Source organism: Pleurodeles waltl, chromosome 3_1 (genome assembly GCF_031143425.1).
Source record: "Pleurodeles waltl isolate 20211129_DDA chromosome 3_1, aPleWal1.hap1.20221129, whole genome shotgun sequence".
NCBI lineage: Eukaryota > Metazoa > Chordata > Amphibia > Caudata > Salamandridae > Pleurodeles > Pleurodeles waltl.
The window spans coordinates 1,750,787,362-1,750,807,588 of NC_090440.1; the positions used below are offsets into that span (position 1 = coordinate 1,750,787,362).

The window sequence follows — 20,227 nt, forward strand, 5'->3', positions numbered from 1 at the left end:
AGTCTTTAGTACGATCAAGGTAGAACGCCAACGCTCTTTTTGGGTCCAGGTGGTGGAGTCTCTCATCCTCATGTGAGGGATGTGGGGGCAGGTAAAAAGTATGCAAGGTGATGGATTGACCTACATGGAAGGGTGTTACTAATGTAGGGAGAAAAAAAGCCCTAGTGCGGAGTACCACTTTGTCAGGATGTACTGCCAGAAAACTAGGTTTAGATGACAGAGCTTGAAGCAGATATGTGAGGACTAAATTTGAATCCCATTGGAGCATGATAAATGGGATAGGTGGGAAGAGATGTGTGAGACCTTTGAGAAACCTCCCAACAATGGGAGATTTGAATAAAGAAGTTTGATCAGGTAGTCTCAGGAAGGCAGATATAGCAGAAAGATAGGCCTTGAGGGTGCCCAAGGCAGAGCCCTGTTGGGCAGGAGAGAGAACAAAGAGCAGAACTTCAGAAAGAGGTGCAAAGGTAGGATCGACAGTTATGTTGATAAACCATGCCAGAAATGTTTTCCAACAACAAGCGTATACCGTTTTGGTGGAGGGACACGTGGCTGGCAAGATGATGTTACAGATTTCAGGTGGAAGGTCAAAAGCTGTCAACTGTCACCTCTCAATCTCCACGCAAGGAGGCGGAGAGTGGACAGGTTTGGGTGGATGACTGTCCCCTGCTGCTGTGACAGAAGATCCTCCCAAATGGGCAGTCTAACTTGAGGAGCTATGGTTATGCTCAAGAACTCGGGATAACAGACTCTTGGTGCCCAGTCTGGAGCCACCAGGATAACTTGGGCCCGGTCTTGCCTGATCTTCTTCAGAACTCTGGGCAGAAGCGGTACGGGCGGAAAGGTGTACAGGAGGCCTAAGCTCCACTCAAGATGAAAGGCGTCGTTGATCGAGTGCCGCCTGGGAAACTCCAACGCGCAAAACAGCTGACACTGCGCGTTCTCTACAGAGGCAAAGAAATCTAACCAAGGCTCTCCACACTGCTGAAAGGGACCTTGCATCACCCCCGGATGGAGACCACATTCGTGATCAACTATGTGTCGTCTGCTGAGTCTGTCTGCTCTGGCGTTCAAGGAACCCACTAGATGTTGAACCACCAGGGAAATGTCCTAATGTTCCAGCCAAGTCCAGACACAAAGCGCCTCTTGACAAAGAGTCAACCACCCCACTCCGCCTTCCTTGTTGCAGTACTACCACATAGCGGTGGTGTTGTCCGTGAACACTTGCACTGCTTTCCCTTTGAGAGTGGGAAGAAATGCTTTCAATGCTAGTTGAATTGCTCAGAGCTCCAATAGATCGATATGAAGCCCGGATTCTGCCAGAGACCAGAGGCCTTTGATCTCTGCCTCTCCCATGTGGAGCTCCATCCCAGGAGTAACGCATTTGTCACTACTGTGAAGTCTGGTTGGGGAAAGGAGAGGTATCTTCTTTTGACCCAATCTTGATTTGTTAGCCACCACTGAAAATCTTTCGCAGTTCCTTCCTAGATCTGGACTTTGTCAGAGATTCTCCCCTGATGCTGCGCCCACTGGAACTTCAGGTCCCACTGCAGAGCCCGCATTTGCCATCTGGCCTTTTGAACCAGCAGGATGCAAGAGGCCACGAGGCCCAGCAGCCTCAGAGTCATTCTCACCGAAATCCAGGACAGAGACTGAAACATCGTTATCATAGTCCGAATATCCTGGACTCACTTTTTGGGAGGGTAATCCAGAAACTGCACTGTATTCAGAACAGCTCCTAAGGAAGAGAGCGTCTGAGAAGGAGTCAGGTGTGACTTCGGCATGTTTATAGTGAACCCCAGCGAATGCAAGAGGTTTGCCGTAGTCTGGAGGTGGGAGACAACATTCTGGCGCATATCCATCTTCAACAGCCAGTTGTCGAGGTAGGGGAAGACTGGGATCCCTAACCTGCGCAGATGACCTGCAACCACTACCATCACCTTTGTGAACACTCAAGGGGCGCTTGTAAGGCCAAAAGGGAGACGATTAACTGAAAGTGCTCGTGGCCTACCACAAATCTTAGGTAACGTCTGTGGGCCGGCAAGACGGGGAAGTGGAAGTATGCGTCCTGCAAGTCCACTGATACCATCCAGTCTCCTGAGTCCAGGGCAGATAAGACCTGAGCCAATGTCAGCATCTTGAACTTCTCCTTTTTGAGGAAGAGCTTGAAGGACTGAAGATCTAAGACAGGACGAAGGCCACTGTCCTTCTTTGGCACCAGAAAGTAGTGGGAATAACAACCACAGCCTACTTCTGAAGCAGGGACCTCTCGATAGCTGCTTAGGCCAAAAGAGCTTTGACTTCCTCGTGGAGAAGTGCCATATAATTCTTCGATATGTGGTCGAATGAAGGTGGTATGGCTGGAGGAGAAGACTTGAAAGGAAGAGAGTAGCCTTCTGAACAACCTGGAGAACCCACCTGTTCGTGGTAATGGATTTCATGTGGGGCAGATGATGGCCAATCCAGCTGCCAACTGGTTCCAGGTGTTCCAACGGACTAGGAAGGTTTGGAGGCCGAGGAGCGAAGAGCGAGGGGCAGGGTGGATTGGGCTACCTGCTAGCTCCCTGATCCCCAAGATTGTGGGATCCTGTGTCTGCGGCCGCACAGGGGCTGTACAGCATGCGCGGGTCGATGGCTTGGTGGAAAAGGACACGGTTTGGTGCCCCTCCCGAAGCCATGAAAGGGGCGAGAGATAGACTGGTGGGGTCTAGGGGCAGGTGTGAGGCCAAGGAATCCTTGAAGCGCTTGAGCGCCAAGTCCGCCTTGTCTCTGAAGAGACGGGTGCCATCAAAGGGCATGTCCATCAACATTTGCTGGACATCCCCTGAGAAGCCAGATGTTCTCAGCCAGGCTTGACGTCTTAATGCCACCGCCGATGCAACCGATCTGCCTAGAGAGTTGGTTGTATCCAGTCCACAGCGAATGATGAACTTGCTGCATCCCTCTCATCTGCGAGCACTTGGGAGAGGACAGTCCAAGCCTCCCCGGAACTGTAGGCAGCACCTGCGCAACCGTATCCCAGAGAGTATGGGAATAGTGGCCCAAAAGGCATGCGGTGTTCACGGACTGCAGCGCTAGACTGGCAGAAGAAAACATTTTCTTCCCCAAATTATCCAGTCTTTTTGATTCCCTTTCCGGGGGACAGGGCGGTAGGGAATGCGCCAGAGGAAGAAGAGGAAGCCTGGATCACAAGACTCTCAGGCGTGGGGTGTTGGATGAGGAATATTGGGTCTGTTGGCGCAGGCCAATGGCGGCGGGTTATCATCCTATTAACAGGAGCCCCTGTGCTGGGTCTGGACAAAGTACCCAAAAGGACGTCCGTCAGTACCTCATTAAAAGGGAGAAGGGGTTCTGATGTGGAAGACCCCAGCTGAAGCATGTACATTAGGACATTAGGCCTGACCTCCACAGAAGGTAGCTCGAGGTCCAAGACCTCAGCCGCCCTTCTCACCACTATGGAGTATGTGGCGCCCTCCTCTTCATCCAAGGTAGGGGAAGAGAGCAGTGTCAGGGGAGATGTCTAGGCCACTGGCATCCTGCACCCAGTCCATTTGGGGGTCAGTCTGGTATTCTAAAGGGTCCAGCGGACCCTCTAAACTCCCCCCGTATCCATACCCATAAGTATAAGGGTGTGTATCAAACCTGGGCCCAGGAGAGCCCATAGAGAATGGAATCGGCGTTGAGCGACGTTGTTCTAGCTCCAGGTCATTGGGTATGAGAATAGGGTCGACATTGATTGTGGGCCCAACCGACGTCAGGAGTGTAGATGTCTGACCCGATGCTGGGGAAGGTTGCTGTGGCACGACCGACATCGCAGCAGATCCGAGATTGGATCCAGAGGAGCACTCCGGAGTTGTGGCTGAAGCCGACGACTTCAAACCCGAGGGGGCCCTCACCAACTCACTCGTGCCCGAGGGTGCCGAGGCTGGGTTGGTCTGCCCAAAAATGAGGCACATTGCCTCATGAAACTCTTTTAGCTCGGCAGGGGTGGCTCTGGCTCCTAGGAAGTCAGGGACACGCGGGGTGGACCCAAATGGAGGCTCCGAGGATGTCGGTCTAGAACATCGATGCTCTTCCTACGCCGCATTGTCCGAGTGACGGGATGAAGTCGAAGAATGTTTGTTCTTCTTCGACTTCTTTTTCATATGACCCGAATGTCCCGATGACTTTGAGGACAAAGAGTGGTGGTGACTCCGCGGCCCGTCTCAAGACCTTCCTCTTGAATGAGATGTGAGCTCAGTGGAGTCGAGTGTTGGGCCGCAATTACCTTTAGGGACCGCTCCCTCAAAGCTTTTGGGTTCAGGGCCTGACACTCGGAGCAGGACTTTGGGTTGTGATCGAGCTCCAGGCACCAAAGACACCTGAGGTACGAATCCATCACTGACATCATTTGGTGACAGGAGTCGCAGGGCTTAAAACTGGTCTTGCAGGACATCCCTGCGCATCCACAACCTTGTCAAAAATTGTCAACAAAAATGTTGTAGTAGTCAAAAAGTGACTGAGGTAGCTTTTCTCTGGATCTGCGCGTAGGCTGGCGCAGAAAGAAAAGAACTGACGTCAGCGTGGCGGGTTGGTGCCTATATACGACAACGACGTCATCACAGCTAGCACGACGCCACCAACACCCATGGAGTCGACCGATGCCACTTAACGGCATGCAGAGGTACTACTCGAAGAAAAAAGTCTCCGGATCCAGTCTGACGCTTGTAGAAATTCAAAAGTTGAAGGAATCTGCAAATCGAAGTCTCTATCAGATGAACATCTTAGACTGGCACCTACAGTAAATATGAAGATAAAGCTGTACAAACCATTTTCAATCCCACATACTATTGAGCCACTAGTTGTTGCTACGCTGGTGGCTGGCAGCCCCTTCATACGTCAGCAGAAGACAGACTGATTGCACTGCCAGGGTGGATGCAGGTGTCGAGTGGACGTTTGCCAGTTGCTATTCTCTGAAGGGCCACTAAGTAACATGGACGCACTTGCGCATCTCTTCTTCTGATGACCTCTGCCAACACATTACTCGGTCATAAAGTGCCTCTTCTCTAGTAGTTTCTAGCTGCCTCTCAACCAATACCTAAGACACAAGGGACAACGGTTGAATCAGCACCTGCCTCTGTAGAAGTGGCCCTGTGGGTAGGAGCAAACTGCAGTTCTTCCCTGGGTCTATAGGTGTCACTGCTGAGGCGATATCTGTTTCCACACTAGGGTTTGCAGGGCACACATGACTGTTAATTAACAGCAGTGCTATGTTTGGAAACCAGAGCTAGGGTTATCAGAAAGAGTGGTGTGAGCTACGTTGTTCAGGGGCCGCATTTCAGATGAATACTACTCACAGCTGACAGGATGCGGAGAGTCGTCCACTGACACAGGAAAATGAGAAGGATGCGGCAGAGATTCGACTTCTTCCCCAGGGTGGAAGCCGCAGCAGGCCTCAGCCTGGCTCATTACTCTGAACCCCGCTCCCTGCTGGCGACGCTGGCATTCTGCCACCGAGGGAGCAGCTGGCCTGTCACAAGCCAGCTGCCTGGTGGGCAAAGCGAGAGGTGGCGCTGAGTCTGTCCCTGCTAACGAATGCCAGGATTGCTGACTGTGCACCGCAGTCTCTGAAGGCACAGCTCACATTCTGCACTGCCTCGCTGCCTGTCCTGGCCACTCACTTGTGTTTTATATCACATCTCACCACACATCCTCTGCCCATGGGGTTGTGGCTGCATGCAGGGAGATACGTAATGAGCAAACAGATCAAGAAGTCATCCATTTGCATTACACATCATAACTTTTATATCTTTCTCATTATTATACCGTTATTGTGTTAAACACTCTAGCAACGCTCGTAGCGTGGAGAAAAGGTGTGTCACAAACTACTTTTTTCAAAACAAGCAATGGCAAAGCCAAGAGATCTCACCTCTAAAAGGCGGAGCTGTTCACAGCTAATGAGTTATGATACATAAAAATGGGTGGCCAAAAATCCTGCAGTGGGTTTTCTATTTAAGAAACTCCATTCCATGGTGTCTGTTGATGTGTACTAATGCATCTAAAAGCAGATGTGAACATAAGTCATGTCCCAGGCGCAATCATCTTAGCACATTCGTACACGTGTTGTGAGACAAGCGCGTATGTGTGCTGAGTGACTAAGTGCCGTAAAGGCTGCTTTTTGATATTTTTAATTTATAGTTCGAACAATGTGTATGGCCATCTTTGAATAGTAATTTTAAAGAAAAAAAAGAAAAGTTGCACTGAGAGACAAAGGAAAAAAGTGAGACGACTGGCAGCACTTTACAGTTACCGGATCCTCAAAAAACAATTTAATACAATTTAACACGGAAACCAGAGGGAGAGCATTAGAGGCGAACGGCATCAGTCCATAAAATAGAAGCGAGTGACCTGGCAGCACTTTGTAGCTGCTATGATCTCGTGTAGTAAATAAACACATAAATAAGAATAATTGGGGAGAGATGTAAAAAGAGATTGTGCGGAACAAACAGAGAAAAAAGTAAGGGGTGAGCAAGCATACACATGCACTCCAATGAAGTGACGAATACAAAAAAAAAAGAAAAAGTGTCACCTCCAGTTAGCAGGATAAAATAAGAACCCATATGGTTTGAAGGATGAAATCAGAACCCAAATGCTCCTTGACTGGACAAACACAAGAATGTGGAGGGAAGCCATCAAATAGTCAAGATTGACAGCAACACCATACAAACTGAGCACTCATAAGCATCCTCCTGAAGAAAATATTTTTAAGGATAAACAGCGTTATTCCAGAATATATCTTAAAATGTTTGAAAAACAAACAATGAGAGTTCACTGGTGTCAGCCTGAAGTGAACTTTTAATTATTCCCACTGAATGGGGTAAGAGGAGCACTCGATCGTCCGCGTTGCACAGAAGGAAAAGTATTAAAAAAAGGAAGAAACGTTGATTTTGCTTGTTTATGTCTCAGTAATGTGCTGAACTCGTTTTAATGAGGTTGGGTGAAACATGGCTCTGTGCGCTCACTGTGAATAATGAGCTCCTATTGTGTGTCAGTATCACCGGAAGCTGCTGGGCGAGGATGCAGCAACGAGGACTAAGGACTCGCAACACCGACAGAAAGGTCCGAGTGTTTTGGTTCTCTCCTATGCCTCCAATTCACTGATGTTGACGATTCTCCTCTTTTCTTCGCCTTAGCTGGCGAAGCTAAAGCATGAGTAGGAACTCAGCATCTGGTTCTCTTGACCCAGTTCCCACGGAAACCTCAAAACCCCCACATAAAACAGCTCTTTCAAACTAAAACCTTCGTGAAACAGATGGCTCATGCTGAAAGCCATAGCTTGTATCGTAAGTACCAAGGACTTTACATGAGAAGGTGCACCATGCCTAGTCCACAATTCATGCTCACAAACGGGAACATATGAACATAACGTTCCACAGGCAGAAGGAAAGAATGGGTGGCGTGCTGCCTTTTGAACAGAAGTGTCCCGCCGTCTACACTACGAAGAGATCTGTTTCAGCACCATGGATAGGTCTCTAGCTCTGTTTATTAACGGATAAGCAACACAAGGGTGGGAAATGAGTACCATTCATCAGTATTTTCCGGCTTTGTGTATTTTGTATACACAAGGTGCTCTGTTTAGAGCAAGACCGTCGCATGTCATGGTGTGAAGGGTGTTCCTCAAGCTCCGCACAATAAACAGGCCACGCGCTAAACTTGAAAATGTGTGTGTCCAAGTAAGGGGACTGAGTGCTCCGCAAAAGAAGCATGCTAAACAATTAGCCCATGTTTAAAAAATGTTCATGTGAAACAATGCATGCAGAATTCAGCCAATGATAGATGTTCCCTGGGTTCCCATTTCCCCAAGACAATTGCACGCAGTGACTACAAAAGGCCAAGGGAGCCAAGAGTGAAACTGCACATTTCTATTTTTATTTATTTTTTAATCTCTGTGAAGAAACCCCTTCCTACAGACCTCCCTCCCACAACCTCTTCCTATCTGCCCCTTACTTTGGAGATGATTTAGTCCGTCCTCTTCCTACCAAGGAAGGGGACATACCCCAGTTCCTTATGGATAAAAACAAATCTACTTCCAGGGTGGGTAAGGGTTGCACAGTAGTTTTTGAATGCAAAAGATTCATGTTTGTCGGCGTTCACAAACGTTCAAGGCAAACCTCCCCTTAATCCACCTATCCACCAACCAATCCACCAGCTACTGCAGATTTCACCACTCCTGGTGGCGAAAATAACAGTAAAATACCCTTTTATATACTCTAAACATGGGTTTACAATCTAAATGAATTGGGCCTTACATTCCCCTCGTTTAATCATTTCAATGTTTAGGCCACCAATGTCCATTTACTTTTTTTCAAGGTTAATTAGAAAAAAAAGTACTAGTGCCCACATTTTCCTTAGGAGCCCCCTGCTTTTACAGAATTCTGGGGTTTCCTAATGCTGAGGTTATCCAATAGCAAGACTATTGCACCTCCTACGTCTTCCTTCTACCAACCGTACTCTTTTTCTCTCTTTATCTCACTTTTTCAGGTTCTTTTTCATCCCTGATATCTCTTATTGTGACGTTGTTCCTATGAATCTCTCCATCCTTCCTGCTTCCTTTTTGCCTTTCTCTCCTTTGCTGGAGGCAAGTCTGATAATGAAAAAGTCCTAGCCATTAAAATGAGGTTGCTGACAACCACCGGCAACCACTGACACATACCAAGCACCCTGCATCCTTAGTAGTGCTATTACAAACAGGTGCAGCTTTACCATTTTTCGGAGCTTACAAACATTACGAGTAATATGCACCAAGCACAGGTTACAGGGGTACTACTGTGAGTGTCTTGTGACATATTCTCCCTATTTCTCCAAGTTGTAAGAGTGCACAGTGTAGAATTATATACTCCAAAAACACAATAATTTCCAAATGCACACTTTTTTCTTACATTGGGAAATTATTTTTTGCCCATGGAGGGAGCCCCTTTTCCTACCCCACCTCCAAATAATGAATATGGTCTGTTCGCCTTCCCACTGTGTTCCCAAATTTTCAATGGAAACAAGTTCTTGATCTACAAACCTCACACTCTTGTCTGGGGTTTACTACATCAGATTTCTCCACACCTTTACACCTGCCCGGAGTCTACATGGGACAGGCGTAAAAGATGCCATTTTCATTCTTGTCACTTCATAGCCAAGAATGACTTTGTATATCAGGCTGTGTGCTTTCTGCACAATTTCTGTTTTTGTGACATGCACAGGCACACTGTCCTTGATGCTGTTTCTAGCAGGTCTTTTGAAGGAGGCACCAGAACTTACAGCTCTATTGCTAGCCATTCAACAGCAAGGGGAACACCACCATTTCTTCTCTGCAACCATGATTTGGGCTGTTTATGGCAGTCATTACAACCCTGGCGGACGGTGTTAAAGCGGCGGTAAGACTGCCAACAGGCTGGCGGTCTTTTTTTTAGTATTATGACCATGGCGGTTACCGCCATGGTCATCCGCCGCTTCTCCGTTCCGCCCGCCAGGGCGGAGTCGACCGCTGGGCTGGAGACCTGGGTCTCCAGCCTGGCGGCCGTCACAATACCGCCGCCGGTATTGTGACCCGGCTTACTGCCGTGGATTTCCAGCGGTAGGAGCCGCCATGAAATCCATGGCGGTAAGCACTATCAGTGCCAGGGAATTCCTTCCCTGGCACTGATAGGGGTCTCCCCCACCCCCCACCGCCACCCGACTCCCTCCCCTACACCCCCCACCACCCCTGCCACCCGCCAAAGGTGGCAGGGCCCCCCTCCCCACCGACCCCCGACATTACCTTACACATACACACCCGACACGCACGCAGGCACCACCAACACACATACACGCACACACACCGACATACATGCCAACATCCACACACACACACTCAGACACGTACACCCACACATTCACGCACACATCCATACAGACATACATACAGACAGACACGCACACATTTTCGAAACACGCAACACCCCCGCAAGCATACACGCACTCACACACCCCCTACATACACAGAGGCACACCCCCATGCACCCACACAACACACAACACCCCCCCCACTCCCCTCCCCTAACGGACGATCGACTTACCTGTTCCGTCGATCCGCCGGGAGGGGACGGGAGCCATGGGGGCAGCTCCGCCAACACCACACCGCCAACAGAACACCGCCGCGCAGAATCACAGGACGTGATTAGCTCGGCGGTGTTCTGTTGGCGTGGCGGTGGAGGTGAAGCAACCTCCACTTCCCCGCCACCCGCAAGTATGGCTGTTGGCGGCTCTCTGTTGGAAAAACGACGGAGGGCAGCCAACGGTCATAATACGCCGAGCGGCAAACCGCCACTACTGGCGGTCTTCCGCACGGCGGTCCCTCGGCGGTCTTCTTAAAAGACCGCCGAGGTTGTAATGACCACCTATGTGTCCTAACCCTCTGTTAAATGACATAACATCAGAGGCAAACTCCCTGGACCCTTCATCCCTGTTTTTCACAGGTTGGGTTTCAGATGGGAGGCTTTTTGAGCCTAGAGCACCCACACTCATATTGTGGGGATGGCAAACTTGTAACCACCCAGCATACGCAATCCGAAACTCACGTGAAGTCAGAGGTTAAAGAGCAAAGTTCAAAAGTTCAAAGAAAGAGGAAATAGCCAGAAACAGCAGCTGGATATGTTTGTCTGGAGAAACAACAAATAAGTAATTTGGAAAGAGGCAAACATTTAATATCTTATTGTTGTGTTCCACTTTTCTTTAAAGAAGAAATATTTTTATTTTAAATCTGTGTTCCCACACTGCCTTCTACCTTCCTACCCCAAATATAGGGCCTCATTTTGAGTTGCCACCTGCCAAACTCTTTCGGACGGAAAACGCCACTCTGGTTTTCAGCCCTCTGGTCCTAAAATGAGCTTTACGCTGGGCAGTGTTTCCGCCCCTGGCCCAGCAGAATACTCACCACATTGACGCCGGCTCGTAATCAGGCCGGAGGCAATGGTGTGGTGCATCAGGTGCAGCAGCACCCGTCGCGCTTTTCACTGCCCGTAATTTGGGCAGTGAAAAGCACGACGGGGATGTCCATGGGGGCACCTGCACTGCCCATGCCAAGTGCATAGGCAGTTTAGGTGCCCCCATGGGGCCCAACACCCCCTTTCCATCAGCCTTTGCAAGGCGGTGTAACTACAATGCAAAGGCTGGCAGAAACGCAGGTCGTAATCCCGAGGGCACCTCTGCCCTGGCGGATTGAGACCGCAGGCACCGCCAGGCCGTCGACTGGTGGCAACCTGGTGGTGCCGGCGGTCAGACCATAGCGGCTCCGCCAAAGACATAATATGGCAGTCCATGGACCGCCAGACTCATAATGAGGCCCATAGTCATTGTACATAAGCGCTATCAGACTTGCCCAGATGCATCAATTAAGCAAGTACGTTACAATTAAGAGGCATATGACTGGCAGTTCCACGACTTTCCCTATCCCCCAACCCAATATCTAGATCTGGGCTTCACAAGTAGAGGATATAGGCCCTGATTCTAAGCTTGGCGGGCGGCGGTAGCCGCCAGCCAAGCGGGAACCGCCAGAAGACCGTACCGCGGTCAAAAGACCGCGGTGGTCATTCTGGGTTTCCCACTGGGCTGGCGGGCGACCGCCAAAAGTCCGCCTGCCAGCCCAGCGGGAAACACCCTTCCCACGAGGACGCCGGCTCAGAATGGAGCCGGCGGAGTGGGAAGGTACGACGGGTGCAGTTGCACCCGTCGCGAATTTCAGTGTCTGCAAAGCAGACACTGAAATTCTTTGTGGGGCCCTCTTACGGGGGCCCCACGACACCCCATACCGCCATCCTGATCCTGGTGGTTGGATGGCGGTATGGGGTGTCAGAATCCCCATGGCGGCGCAGCAAGCTGCGCCGCCATGGCGGATTCCCATGGGCAGCGGAAAGTTGGCGGTACACCGCCGGCTTTCCGCTTCTGGCCGCGGCTGTACCGCCGTGGTCAGAATGCCCGGCAGAGCACCGCCAGCCTGTTGGCGGTGCTACCGCCAACCTCCGCCATGGCAGTATTTACCGCCAGAGTCAGAATGACCCCCATAATGTTTTGTCTATGCCATAGGCAAAAGGACAGACCTTTCCCCATAGCCTTCTTGTGCAGAGTTTAGTGAGTCTGTCAACACTGGAACGTGTAAAAGACTGTTGCCAGTACATGGAATGCAACTAATAAGAGGCTTGCTTAGGGGTGTGTGAAATTGCAAACCTTTATTGCTTTGCAACTTCAAGTAATTTTGTTGAAACTGCGATCTTTGCAAACTGCAATGTTTTCTTTTAAAACACACACACACATGCAGTCTTTTTGGTCTGTTAGGGTCACAGGAAAGCATAACTGCTGCCGCAAAGGGGCAAGAGCTGCAGAGGGTGGACAGCCATTGCTTGCAGCTTTGTACTGCTAATCCCTGCCTATGAACGGTTGGAACTTCCAGCAGTGTGGTCATCAACGTTTGTCTTTCCAATGGCATCTGTTTAGCTACTTCTGCTTACGGATATGGTCATCCCTAAGTGCAGAGAATAAAAGATTGGCTCTGCTCAGAGCAATGCTGTCCCCACTGATTTCTTTTAGAAATATTATCCCTTGCGAGTGCAGTATGCAATGGAAGTGACCGCCTCCTGAGCATGTTATATGCAGGAAAACGTTGCCTGGAATGGCTGGGTGGACTAAAGACCGCATTACAGTTATATTGTTAAAAAAATTCCACCAACTCTGGGCCAGATAACACACTGATTGTGTGGGACCATGAGATATAAAGTGAAAGGCATGACCTCGACTCTAGCACTGCAAGACTCATGCCATGGCAGGGAATACATTGACAGTGAGACAAAGATACATATGACTCACACACTGGAAAAGGGAGCGATTGCCATACACAGCGTTACATAAATACAAGATCCCACTGATTTTGGTGGAAGGCTGAAAGACCCTAACCACCACCAGACTATAAGTCCACATTAAACCATGACTTGTATATGACAGGCTTCACACAAGACTCCCAACAACTCCAATAGGCAATGCAGAGGGGTGAATTATAAAACATACAGTGTAATAAATCATAACATCATGTGACATAAAAAGTATCTATTGGTGTCAAGTAGGATTACACCTCCTCCCCTATCTTATTTTATTTGTTTATAGATGATTTAGGTTCATGTTTCCAGATTGTTGATAAACATATCCCTGAGTTTTGGGTCAATGGTTGCTGGCCATTTTTTATTCCAACTATACCATACTCATGAGCTCCACTCAGACTAATTTTGATGTTTGGATGCTCTCTCGTGAAGACAGATGAGCATATTCTTATGCGAATTGAGATAAAAAAAAGACAAAAGACAAAGACAACCGAAGACAAAGACCAATGTCTTTGGTAGGCGGATGACCAGCCTAAAAGTTTTTTCTGTATTTTTCTGCTCTTGAGCTAGTCATTGGGTACTGCATTTTTGGGTCTTTTGATGGCTTTAAAGCACAGTTGGTCATCCTATTTCAAGACTAAAACTGCCCTTGCAAAGACCACAATGCGTGGTCTGATTAAATTTCATCAAAAGTGTGGGAGTTTCTCCAACTACCTATATGTAACAGCCTACAGCCTAAGAACCATCCCCCAACTACTCTCTGTATCCTAGTATAGTGGTGTCAGAAGAATAGGTGCGTTGCCAGTGTTAAGTGTTAATTTTGGAGGGAAATACTTCCTATACCAAACTCTATATTCACACAATATTTAAAACTGCAGCTGGGTTTTGAATTGAGTAATAGGTGGCTCATACAGGCGACCACACTGTTGCCTACTGAGATGACTAATGTTGAGGAACAAAGCCTCTTCGGCCTCCTGAGAAATTAAGCTAGCCTGGTATAGCACCTCAACAAATCATGGTACTCTCCGGCTTGGTTAAGAAAGCTTACAGCAAATTACATTGGCAGGGTAGGTTAAAATCACATTTGAGGGTGCTTTTTGGTGACAGCCTATCTTGAAGTTCGGCCCTTGTCAGAAAATGTGTGCTTCGTGTCTTTTTATAATAGTTTTTACATGCTGTATAGTTTTTATGGTTTGTAATTGTAAACCGAATAAAATTATTTGATTAACATGCTGTAACAGTTCTAGTCCTGTTCTCGAATACTTTGCTGTCCTAATATATGTTATTCTGATCATTTATGTAGTCATCTCAAGATATGTTTTGCATGGTGTATTCAGGAAACAGACGATTCTATATGGGCTGTATTTTGTTCTCTACATTTTGAAAAAAACAGGTTTAAAGTAGACATGAGATTTATTGACAGCATACTGGCTTATTTTTCATATTTTTGTCAATTAGCATTTTTTAAGACAAAGGCCCTCATTCTGACCTTGGCGGGCGGCGGAGGCCGCCCGCCAATGTCCCGCCGTCAAGTTACCGTTCCGCGGTCGAAAGACCGCGGCGGTAATTCTGACTTTCCCGCTGGGCTGGCGGGCGGTCGCCTTCAGACCGCCAGCCAGCCCAGCGGGAAAGAGGCTTCCACGATGAAGCCGGCTCGGAATCGAGCCGGCGGAGTGGAAGCTGTGCGACGGGTGCAGTTGCACCCGTCGCGTATTTCACTGTCTGCGCAGCAGACAGTGAAATACATGTAGGGGCCCTCTTACGGGGGCCCCTGCAATGCCCATGCCAGTGGCATGGGCACTGCAGGGGCCCCCAGGGGCCCCGCGACCCCCCCTACCGCCATCCGGATCTCGGCGGTCCGACCGCCGGGATCTGGATGGCGGTAGGGGGGGTCGGAATCCCCGCGGCGGTGCAGCAAGCTGCGCCGCCGCGGAGGATTCAATGGGGCCGTGGTACACTGGCGGGACCCCGCCAGTGGTGCCGGTCCGACCGCGGCTTTACCGCCGCGGTCGGAATCCCCATTGGAGCACCGCCGGCCTGTCGGCGGTGCTCCCGCGGTCCTCCGCCCTGGCGGTCAAAGACCGCCAGGGTCAGAATGAGGGCCAAAATGTGCGTTCTGTCATAAATTAGATAAGATTGTTGTGTATTGTTCATATGCTACAGTCTCTCTTCGGGTGACTTCCAATAGAAACACTATCAGGCTATGACATTAAGCAAGATCCTTACCGGTTCGACGTCACAAAGCAGCTGAGTCCTGTCTTTGAAGAACCAGGGCAGATAAGCCCTACCAGAGCTAAAAGGGCGGTCACACTCCAGTCCCCACTTTGCTATTCCTAGGAGAAAAATCAACACAGAAAATAAAACTTTTGTTTCTATGTAACTGAACATTACATAATTAGTGGGGCAAAGTTCGGGTGGGGGTGGCAGGTGGGGGAGTAGGCTTAGGGTTGGGAACAGTGAGGTGGAAAATAGATCTGAAACAAGGGTAAGCGAGACAAAGAGAAGATAGAGCAAGATGAGTGTTTAAGTCTAACTTTTTAAAGAGATGCTTCTTTAAAGTTAACAATACAAAGACATACACATATTCATATTAATTCATTTTTGAATAAATGGACACATAGGTGGTCATTCCGACCTCGGCGGTCTTTCTTCCAGACCGCTGAGGCCAGGGGAGACAGAATACCGCCATTGCCGGTGGTATTCATGCCTCCCTATTCCGACATTTTCGCTGGGAGTGCGGATGGTAACAGCGTTACCGTCCGCTGGCCCAGCGGAAATGGCACATCAACATTGCCGCCGGCTCGTAATAGAGCCGGCGGCAATGTTGATGTGCAGCGGGTGCAGTAGCACCCGTCGCGCATTTCACTGCCTGAAATTCGGGCAGTGAAATGCGCGACGGGGCTACGCCTGGGGGCCCCTGCACTGCCCATGCCAAGTGCATGGGCAGTGCAGGGGCCCCCAGGGGCCCCGTGCATCCCCTTACCGCCAGCCTTTCCATGGCAGTGTCTACCGCCACAGGGACTGGCGGTCGGGGACTCATAATCCCCAGGGCAGCGGTGCTTGCACCGCTGCCCTGGGGATTATGCCTGCCCGGCGGAAACCTGGCAGGAAAATGGAGGGGCCGGCGGTATGGCCGTGGCTTTTGCGCCACGGTCATACTTGCTGGCGGGACACCGCCAGCCTGTTGGCGGTGTTCCCGCCAGCAAACCGCCGGCCGCCAGGGTCGGAATGACCCCCATAATGTTCTATGTATTCCACAAGAGAGCACATTAGCCCTGATTTCTCAATGCTTCTTTCTGTGTCTTAAATTCTCTCTGTATCCCTCTTTTTCATATTGCACATAAGCAACTTTTGCACCTTTGTAGTTAAGGTAGACACCCCACTTCGATAGAGAATATGTTTTGCACCACTACCCCTTTGACCAATTTGCACCAAACTGCCGTAAACTACATTGAATTTTAGGTTTTGATTTGATCATATCGGCTCGGCTTGGTCACAGAGAGGCAGAGTTACAAGAGGTACCCAGACAAAGCATTTTTACATTGCACATGTAAATTCCGATGAAAACATTTCCGCATGAACATAACAAAACAGCTCAATGGACATGCAGTATCTTTCAAAGACATGTAGTGATAAATGGCATTTAGTACCCACGTACTTCTCTTTCGGACGTTTTCATGTTATAAGCCAAAAGGTAAGTGGCCGGAAGCAATGCACGTGTTAAGCATGTAGCATGTGTTAAGTTTGTAACTATGACATGTTTTCGAATATTGAAATAAATGGAAAGAAAAAAGAAGGTTGTGGTAAGCGAAGTTTTCTCAATGTTTGTGAACTATGCAGATATCAGACAATCTAATTGATTGCAATCCCTCTGAACTATCTTCCAAAGGAAGCCATTTTGCTTTCCATACATTTTATTGCAAACATCAAGATGTTCACAGATCAAATCCTGGATGTTTGCTAGTATTGGGAGGAATACAAAACCAAATAGCACAGAGTGGCAATGTTGTGTTATTTATAGGTGGGTGGCTATGCAGGCGGGCAAGCAGGGTTTGGAGTTTGATGGAATTATACTGTTAAAAAAGGTAACCTGCACCGAATGGGCAGCTGGTGGGGAACCTTTGGGATTTGGCAGCCTTCTACCTTCCCCAAAGTACTTTTCCCTACCTGTTTTGCCCAAGGGTAGTGAGGGGTATTTGATAGTCCTTTCTTCAGTCAAGGCAAGGGGTTCATTGGTAGCCATCCACTTTCCCAACAGGACCACCTATTATCTGTCCGAGACCTCCTTCATCCTAAAAAAAGAGGATACACTGACCCAGAATACCTGGCAACCTCTACAGAGCTCTGTTTGTAATTTTTACCAGGGCAGTTTTGAGCTTTCAGGCATCTTTTTACAACTTTTTAGTGGTACAATAACCCTCTTGACTGTAGGAAGGAAGGAAGTAGACTGGAATATACTCTGGGCCCTTCAGGGGTTGGGCGTGCAGGATAGTAATCCCTACCCTAAGTATGATTGGGAACAGGATGAAGGCAACTAAAGTCTTATCCCTGCAGCTGAGCAAGGAAGGGAGCACAGATCCCCTGTCCAATGGGAAAGGTAGTGAGGCTACAAAAAAGAAATCCCTGCCTTTTGCAAAGGCTTGTGCATCAACATACCACCTGGTTATTTGTCACAATCGGAGCACCACATTTCCTTCTAGCATTAGTATTCAAAAGAGGTGCTTTTAGTACTTGGGGTCTGGTGGAGGGTGGGTCATTAGTTGTGTGGCCTGCACAAGTACTGGGTCCACACCCGACCACCACTGGGAACCAAACACCCCATTGTAGCACTTGACTTTCACAGGGTAGCTTTGCAGAGCAGTCCAAGGCTTGCTCAAGGGAGGTGGTGTGGGCTAGTAATCACCATTCAAAAGCACACAAGAATAGCACTCAATAAATGATTTTCCAGGCTGTGCTTTTTCTTCTGATAAAGTAAAAGTACATTCATTACACAAACACTACTCAATACTATGCAACAATTTACAAAAATACACAGGCTGATGGAATTACTTTTGGATGACATTGCATAATCATTTAAGTCTCTCCCAAAGGGAGATATAAACCAACAACCTACATGGCAGAGCATTCACTTGTATTCCAATGCAATATCTGCCTGTAACTTGGAGTGAGAGCACCTAACACTGGCAATAAAGTACATTTACTTTGATCACTAGGGGCTGCAAGTCTCATTACTTAAATAAGCAGCAACAAGGAACCTTTATAGGCAGGTTGGAGTGGTTTGCACTGTTAGGATTACCCTCAGCATGATCTACACAGTCTACCCACACCGCTAAAAGGTGTGGGCCTAGGTTCATCATACTCCACATTGAACCACTCAACATAAAATTGATGCACAGTTGACACAGTCCCTAAGGGATATCACTTGGTTGTTAATCATTATGTAAAACCATCATTCACTCCTAGAGGGTGACTTTTCATATGACCTTACACAAGTCATATCATTGGCCACAACACTGCAGCCACACATTTTGAATCACATTTAGCATAAATGCTACCATTTTAACCATAGTTCCTAAAGGACACTATTCTTTTAAAAATGTTTGCAATTACCACCTTTCACCCCTAGAGAATGTTCAATATTGTAACAATCTGTTGTTATCACCATTCAGGCCACAAGGACTGCAGCCATGATCTTCACCCTTAGAGAGCACAGTTCCACCACCAAGAAACAAAAGTTCCAGCTTGGACTGTGTTGAAAACACAGTGAAACCCCTGAGTGGTTATCAATTTCAAGTCCCCTGAAACTGAGGGGGGCATTTGATAAGTTCTTGGGGGGATTCTGTGTTTCCCCTGTAGGTCCCCACATGTGGTGATGATTTTGGCGGTGACCTTGCTCACCACCATGCCAAACAAGTGGATTTTTCCCAGGGAATTGAGCCAGGCCCGGCAGGGCATTATGGGGAGCTCCTTTTGGAGCATGCATAACAAATGAGCGGCTATCCTGCTGCTTTGGGGAGAGCTGCTGTGGTGGTTTCCTTTGCTTGAATTTTGTTGGGGGGTGTCTATCCCACTTGGATACCCCGCGGCTTTCCACATTGTTGGAGAGCAGCTCTGGGAGCCCACCACCGGCTGCTCTCGACGGCTCCCCGCCAGACCAGCACCATCACGTACTGCAGCAAGAGTCACCTTTTTACTTGGAGTCTGCCCGCTGTCGCAAGCAAATACATGTGATGCTGCAGGCAGGCTGGCTGCAAGGGGGAGTGTGGCAGCATTCCCCCCTACTTCTCCGGCCATCAAGGGCCCTAGGATGGGGCCAGGGGCCCTCCCTTCCACTTCGCAGGAGTGGGTCAGCATTCTCCAACTTTGCATCTTTGTGAGGCCCCGAGATGTGGTCTGAGGCCCCTCTAACCATCTTCGTGGGGGACACAACGCCATCCCAGCCTTTGCTTCTTTATGGGGCCCTGGGATGGGCTCTGGGGTCCCTCACCTTCGAGGGAGCTCAGTGGCACTCCCTCACTGCTGCATTATTGCCGGGTCACTCCCCGGCTCCATTCTTCTCTGGGACAGCCCCTGGGCCTTGGCACACCCCAGGGGCAGGATTCCAGCACGGCGGCAGATCCCCATACGCTTTGCCGCCCAACAGAGAACAAAGGTCGCCAGACTTTGGATGAATACATCTTGGGCCCGGGGAGGGGGGGGGGGGGGGCATTTTTGATGATCTTTGTCTCATTTGGTCCTGGTGGCAAACCCTTGCCACCTGGAGCATTTTCTTCAGGCCTCCTAGCCTAGAAGGCTCCCAACTCAGTAGGGAGCTAGTCCCACTTACTCCCTGTACCTGCCTTTCATATCCGTGCCTTCCTTTCTTCTGGGCAGCGTGCTCTCCTTCGACCTGAGCCCACTCTTTTCCCCAGTTGGTTCTCAGGGACTTTAAGGGGACCAGCTTACCTGGTCCTGGAGTGTGCCCACCTGGGTCTGTGATCATTTGGGACAGAGTCCTTGCCCCAGTGGGCAGTCAGGGAGTTCTTCTTCCCAGGTGTCCATGACGCCCGTCTTCAGTCCCTGTGTTCTGCAGAGATGCAAAGGCAAGAGAAAAAGCCCTCCCCTGTGGGGGCAGAAGTATCCAGGAGGGCTGCGCCTCTGGCCTATCCTGATGTGCCAGATCACTTCCAGGTCCCTGTATCAACCTTCCTGCACAGTCTTCTGGGATAGCTCAAAATGGCATCGTCCAGGAGTCAGTTGCTCTGAGGGACTCAGTCCCTCCTCCCTGACATTCCTGCCAGGCCCCTCCCAGCAATTCCTTCAAGGACGCCCTCCTGGCTGAGGGGCTTGGGGCAGGCCAGGTTCCTGGCATG

At 49.2% G+C, this 20,227-nt stretch overlaps 1 protein-coding gene across 27 annotated transcripts in view; it reads right to left on the bottom strand.

Moving 5' to 3' along the window:
- Positions 1-20,227, bottom strand: part of MAP2 (microtubule associated protein 2) — an 805,405-nt gene that overhangs the window by 308,177 nt on the left and 477,001 nt on the right. For all 27 annotated transcript variants that reach the window (XM_069225688.1, XM_069225680.1, XM_069225684.1 and 24 more), the window contains one exon: positions 15,102-15,208. The gene's annotated coding sequence lies outside the window, so the exon portion shown is untranslated. The remainder of the gene's footprint in view (positions 1-15,101; positions 15,209-20,227) is intronic.